Genomic DNA, 7,409 nt, shown 5'->3' with positions numbered 1-7,409 from the left:
TGTGACAGTCTCTTCATGACTCCATTTAGGGTTTTCTTTTACAAGAAACTGAGGCAAGCAAGGTTATGTCATTTGCCCAGGTCACATAGCTAGTAAGTGTCTGAGGACAGATTTAAACTAAGGAAGATGAGTCATCCTAATTCCAGACCTGGCACTTTATCCACTGCACCACCTAGCCATTCTATTTACAGAAAGAAGTTAATGTAAAGTAAATACAAAATAATGTCCAGTAATTTGGGAGAGTGAATAGCCCTAAAACGTGGGTGGGGGGATAAAAAAGGCCTTTATGGACATGTCACTTTAGCTATGCCTTGAAAAAGACTAAAAAAGACTGAAAAAAGGCCATAGACTAGCTGAATATATAACTTGAGAAATCTTTAGTTTTTTCATCTGTACAATATAGGACTGGACTTAATGATCTCTAAGATCTGCTCTAGACCCTAAAACTGAATGTGCAAAAACTATCCTAAGTAAATTTAGCCACCATGATTGAATAAGGCCTGAGTGTTAGGATGGACTTATCTGCAAAAATAAACATACCCAGTCTCTCTTTGGTTTTTGGCTTTAAGCATTTGATGTGCTTCACAGGCCACAAGAACATTCATAAATTGGTTTTGTTTTCCATAAAGGATTGCAGAACAAGTTTGCCATTATGTGTAGTTCAATTCAGTAATTAAATGGAAAGCAATATGATGAACAATGAAAAAAGCGAACAGTTTTCTTTGAGAAAAGATATTCCTGAAAGAAAAAAAAATCCAGGTATATAAAGCTCTTCCCTTTCATTGCTATTCAAAGTTTCGTTATGTGCTAAATGCTAAAAATATAATTGGAGAAGGAAGTCAATTATATTTCCATACTCAAATTTTAACAGTTGGAGGCTTCTTTAGGTGGTAATTTCCAAATTATGTGCATGAAAACCATATGAAGAAAATTCATTGGAAAAAATAAATAAAATAAAATCCATGGAAATATGCATTCAGGACAATTTGAAAAGGAAGCTACAGAGGCTTTTGTCAAAATATTCAGACAGATTAGTGATGAACAGAGTAGTGTCTTTCTTCAAGGATCATCTTAAATCAATTAAGGTGATGTTTGAGGCCTAAAATAAAGGATACTCATGTAGGGCAGGAGCATGGAAGAGCACAATAAGGGAAAGGTACAACAAAGTCATTTACAGGAACTCTAGCTAGATTTTAATTTTGTGCCATAGGAGAAGAATAAAGGAGTTGGCAACGACACTATGGAGAATTTGTCCAAAGACAAGACCGAATTCTAGCTCTGTGAATATTTCTATGATTCTTCCTAGTCAGGGGATTATGCCTTGGTCCCTATCATGTGTGTACTATGGCAACTCATTACATCAGACAAAGATGTTGAATTTTATTTTATCTTATGTTGGGAAGTGATTCCTTGTTGAGGTGTATCTGGATTATCATGATTATGTGACAGGCAGCACATCTTTTATTTTATTTATTTATTTATTCATTTTCTTTAATGTCATGGAAAACATACTTCCATACTGATAGCCAAGTTTTCACAGATAATCATTGTTCAATATTGCTGTTATTGTGTATAATGTGTTCCCAGTTCTGCTTATTTTGCTCTGCATTGATTCCTGCAGATCTTTCCAGGTTTTTCAGAAATCTGAAAATTTCTGAATTTTATCATTATCATTTCATTTCATTTCTTTTCTTTTTTTGCATTCAACGTGATGGCTTTATTGATGGTACACAAGATAGCACTCTATGCTCCTCCCCGCCACTACAGGGGTGCTTCAGGGCAGGGATGAGGCATGGGATCCCCAGCATAGGGAAGTAGGTTATTATGGATATGGGTTCCCCAGTAGTGGAACTACTTTTTTTTGGCTGGGGATGTAGATTCACGGCTTTCCCCTTTACTTCTTGGAGGCCAAGTAAATCATGAGGTCTACTACCTTGTGGCTGTAACTGAACTCAATGTCATACCAAGAAATGAGCTTGATGAAATGGTCATTGAAGACAATGCTAGTACCAGCATCAAAGGTAGAAGAGTGGATGTCACTATTAAAGTCACAGGATACAACTTGGTCCTCTGTGTAGCTAAAGATGCCCTTCAAAGATCCCTCTGCAGCTTGCTTCCCCACCTTCTTAATATCATCATATTTGGCAGCTTTTTCCAGACAGCGAGTCAGATCTACCACAGAAACACTGGGAGTAGGAACACAGAAGACCATGCCTATGAGCTTCCTGTTCAGCCCAGGTATGACCTTGCCAACAGCCTTGGCAGCACCAATGGAAGCAGGGATGATACTCTTGGCAGCACCAGCCCATCATACTACAGCTTGCCAGAGGGGCCATCTACTGTTTTCTGGGTAGTGGTAATGACATGGACTGTGGTCATGAGTCCTTCCACAATGCTGAAGTTGTCATGAATGACCTTGGCCAAGGAGGCCAAGCAGTTGGTAGTGCAGGGGGCATTACTGAAGATCTTGAGGGAATTATCGAATCTTTCATGGTTCACCCCCATCACAAACATTGAGGCATCAGCAGAAGTGGCAGAGATAATGACCCACTTGGCTCCACCCTTCAAGTGACCCTGGCCATTTTCATAGTGGCAAAGATGCCAGTGGACTCCAAGACATACTGGGCTCCAGAATCTCCCCATTTAATGTTGGTGGGATCCTGCTCCTGGAAGATGGTAATGGCTTTTCCACTGATCACCAGCTTTCCATTCTCTGCCTTTACAATGCCCTTGAGCTTGCCATGGGCAGAATCATATTGGATTGTGTAAACCATGTAGTTGAGGTCAATGAAGGGGTCATTGATGGCCATAACTTCTACTTCACTGCAGTTGAATGCTGTCCTGGTCACCTGTGGGAAGCCAATAAGAGAATAGATAAAAATCTGAGACCCCTTTTTTGATACCTCTTATGATCCATACCTTTTCTTATTGGAAAACATTATAGACTTATTGAAAAGCTTTGAGTCCTTAGCAGACCAACAACTTCTGAGTTAAAAATGTATCTCCTTGATAATTAAGAAGCCTGAACCCTAACAAACATTACTTAGATAAGACTGCATACTTAGATAAGAATGGAGCCTTTAGTCTGGACTTTATTTGACCAGGTGCCTATAATCCAGGAAGACAGAACTCAATTAGTGAGCATCTCCATAAAATATTTCTACTCCCAGAATTATCCCTTACTAATTGATGGTTGAAATTTGGCCATTGTCTTTGTACTTATACCTTTACTCTTTAGACTTTAATGGGTTATGTATGATTTGTTACCCCTTCACAGCTGTGACTCTTTCTTTGTGTTCTTTGTTTGAAATCAGTATATAATAAACTCCAAAGCCCACAGAGTTCAGGACAGAATGGGCTAACCACTAGTCTGGTTGTTCTCATTTTCTTTTTCCTGTCTTAACAATCTGATGCCACCAAAACGCCACTCAGGACCCCAAAACCATATAGAGGCTGGCTCTCTATAGTCACCAGGTGTCCAATATGGCCGAATCCATTGACTCCGACCTTCACCATCTTGTCTAAGGGATGTGACTGCAGCAGAGGATCTTGGCAGTGAGTTTGGGAGAGGAGCTGAGAGCCTTGCTTATCATTTCTTATAGCACAATAGTATTGTATCACCAACATGTACCACAATTTGTTCAGCCATTTCCCAATTTTGGGTCATCCTTTCCATTTCCAATTCTTTGCCACCACAAAAAGAGCAGCTATAAATATTTTTGTGCAAGTAGGCCCTTTCCCCTTTTTATTATCTCTTTGTGATACAAGTGACAGAGAACATATTACTAAGTATTCACAAGGTAATTGTCTAGCACAACCAAATAGTAGGTATAAGCCTGGAGAAGACAAAGGGAGGGAAGAATTTGGTAGACAAGGGGAGGGAGAGCTCATGGTGTCCATAATAGAAGCAATGAGTCACAAGTGAGTTCAGATGAGTCTTATGAGTCTCAAGAGGTCCATAAGCTCTAGGTTTCCTTGTTATCACAATGGTGTAAACAAGATTCCATAGAGCAATATTCCCAAATACTTCAGAGAACTTAAAATATTTGAAAAAATACTCTTTTATGTATTCATTCATTCATTCATTGGGCCAGTATTCATTGAGCACCTTCTGTGACGACTAGCCTGATTCCCAACCCAATTTTCCTCCAAATTCTGTGTCCAGATTTATTTTCTTTAATTTACACTAGTATGGTTAGCCTCATCCTGTATGCAGAGACCAATATGACATGAAGATAAGGGAAATAGATGGTGTTCTGGATTTATAGACTGGTCATTGGTATCACACCATGATTGTTGTTGGTTCTCATGATGTATGATGTCTTTAATGTCTGAGTTCTTGCCATATTCCTTAAGGTCAAAATATTGCCTTAGATTCTGATTTTTAGAAACTAAGAATTATATCTTTCCTTCTTCATATTCCCATGTATCAAAGCCTCAGCTTCTGAACCCAGTCCAGTGTCTAACAGCACTGGTATTAGGATCTTTGTTCCTCTGACACTTCTTGTGTTCTGCAAGTTCTGCTTGCCATTTGGGATATCTACCTGTTGTGGCTGCTCATCCTCTTTCTCATTTTGACTCTGTTAACTTAGAAAAAAACGCGGGACTATTAAATAGTCATAAAACCACTCTTTAATCAAGGGAAAGGGGGATGAGGGCTACTTGGCCTCTTATGCAGAGCTGCGCCTTGTGCAGAGTCTAAAGGAACACTGCTTCGCTCTGCTCCCCGATCCCCCTGGGAGTGACACCGTGCTAGATGACCACTCCTAGGGACAAAGGAAATTGGGGAACTTATATACCATTTGGGAAGATCTAGGGGCCAGGAGAGATGATTGACATTATACTGACAGTATACAATCAAGCTAGAGAAAGGGATCATAGCTAGAGGCTAGGGTGTAGGGGAAGGGGCTACTTACACAATGGATACTAAAAGATAGTTCCTGCCCAGGTGTGCCTTCCTGGGACAGGGTCTCTGATACAATGGGCTAGACTACCTAGGACAAAAGGGTATTTAGCATTTACCCTGGAGTCCATTATTCAGTCTGCAACTGCTAGCCAGAGATTCCCTTCAGGGTGGATTCCCAAGGGAACAGGGAACAAGCACAAGCTTTGGGGGTCTCCAACCTACAAACTATTTCTAAACTTGGGGTTCATCATATCTCACTAAGCTACAAGTTTGGGAACTCTAGATTCCATGTCGACAACTCATACAACCTAGTTCTGCCTAACCTTTTCAATTTTATTTTATACTACTCTTCACAAACTCTGTTCCTATTAAACTGTTCTTTAAACTGTTAACAAAATGATATTTTATCTTCCATCTTTGCAAAATCCATTCAATTCCTCTTCATCACTGCCTCTCAGAAGCTGTTTTGCACCTAACTCTGGCTAGCCCCCTGATTGTTTAGATTTGACACTGAAACAAAATGTGGCTTTTGTCAGTAATTAAAAATTCAATATGAAGGGAGATTTAAGTAATTAGTTAATTCACTGATTTGATTCAGGTGAACTTCATTACAATTCATTCACTAAGCATCAGAGAGTCTTCAGCTCTCTGTGGTTGCTTTGAGCTCAGGTATTGAGGAAATGATGTAAATAATTTGAGCCCTTAGCCCCCTGTTCCCTGAGCCAACCAAATCTTGGGTACTGTCTGGATGACCTTTTTAAAAACAAAAAAATCTAGGTGAATGGTTGGAGTTAGAATATTACTCCTAGAAAAATTTCTTCCCCTTTTCCTCATTCAAGGCTCAATTTAAATTTAATCCTCCCTTGTGAAGACTTCACAGATCTCCTTTTTCCCTCCAGCTGTTAGTGTTCTCTCCTTTCTCAGATGTCATGGAACAATAACTTTTTGTATTCATGTTGTATTTCTAGTGCTTCTCCCCTTTTCCCTACTCTCTTCCCCTTAGTAAAATATAAACTTATTGAGAGCAGGAATTTTTATTTTTGTTTTTGAAATCCCAGTGCTTAGCCCAGAGTATTGCTCTAAGTTTCTCAAGAAACATGTTGGATTGAATTGAATATCCTATTTGTCTGGATTTTCTATTGTTGTTTACTTTGAGAACTTCTCTGATCAACTGGCCCTTACTGATGTATCTGTCTAGAGCATATGGATATTCCTGGATATGAAAGACACACAACCACAGAATCTAACTGGTCAGAATATTGAATTTCTAAATTTAGAAGTTAAAAAGGATGGAGGAAATAGGTCATAGAGGGGGATAGTTAAGATAATCATTACAAAGATTTGTTGAGAGGGATATAAAAAATGGCATCAACTTCAAATGAGAAGAAATAGAAGTGTAGAAGCCAGTAAATGGAATTCCATCTATGTTACAATTGATAGAGTACTGGTCTGGGTGTCAAGAGGATTTGAGTTCAAATATAGCTTATCATTAATATTAAAAACAAAAGGCTGAAAAAGTGGTAATTGTGCCTTCCCTAAGGCTTTCTTTTCTTCTGGTTGCCATAGAAATTAATATGCTAGTTACAGATAACTAATTTAGGCAGTTGTCCTAAACCTCTACTGGGAAACAATTTTTAGCCTAATTTGAATGGTCATATGCATTTAGGTTGAAATTACATTTCTTTTTCAATTTGAAGTCCTTTAATTCAGATGAATATCCCACTGAATTATTCAGTTACTAAGGTTTTTATTTTAGTGGTGCTTATGTTCTCCATATAAAAGAATACCCTCCAGAAGCAGTGATTGAGGGAGGTTAGGGCTTTAAGTAAAGGCCAGTTAACTGCCTGTCACATATGTGGGAAGTCATCCTTTTACTATGGGCTGAACTAAAAAGCTGCTGAGATTGTTTGCAACTCTGAAATTTTGTGTGATTAGAGAACAAATTTCATGGGCCTTTAGAATTGGGTTTGCCTTTAGCAATCATCTAATCTTCCTGTGTAGAAATCTCTTCTGCCATTTTCCAGTTTCAATGACAGGGAGTTTACTACTTTAAGACCATCTGTTCTGTTAATTGTCCATTCTTATTTCTATTCTTCCTTTCTTTTGAGCTGAAATATACATCCCTAGACTTCTAGATATTCTAGATATGAAGGATATTTACTTGCTGAGAACTACTAATACTTCCAAAGTCCTTTCTGTATAACATAACTATGTAGTTTCTGATCTTGAGAAGTAAGTTATTGAAATTCAGATTTCCAAAATAGACATTTAGAAGACAATATGTAGGACTGATTTAGAAAACAAAACTGGCACCATTGAGAAAAATACATGATTTAGATTTTAAAGAATTCAAGTGTAATAATACTGTGTAGAAGGCATTAAACTGAAAAAACAAAAACAACAATATAAAAACCAGCTTTCATCGTAAGGAACTTTCTTTCAACATAGGAGTTCTTAATATAGGGTCCGTGAACTGTTTTATATTTTGGTATCTATTTCAATA

The 7,409-nt window shown here is 38.2% G+C and overlaps 1 pseudogene; it reads right to left on the bottom strand.

Moving 5' to 3' along the window:
* Positions 1-1,894: 1,894 nt before the first annotated feature.
* LOC123236223 lies at positions 1,895-3,516 on the bottom strand (annotated as a pseudogene).
* Between the last annotated feature and the right edge of the window lie 3,893 nt (positions 3,517-7,409).

Source organism: Gracilinanus agilis, chromosome 2 (assembly GCF_016433145.1).
Source record: "Gracilinanus agilis isolate LMUSP501 chromosome 2, AgileGrace, whole genome shotgun sequence".
NCBI classification, from domain to species: Eukaryota; Metazoa; Chordata; class Mammalia; order Didelphimorphia; family Didelphidae; genus Gracilinanus; species Gracilinanus agilis.
This window is presented reverse-complemented; position numbering and strand designations above follow the sequence as displayed.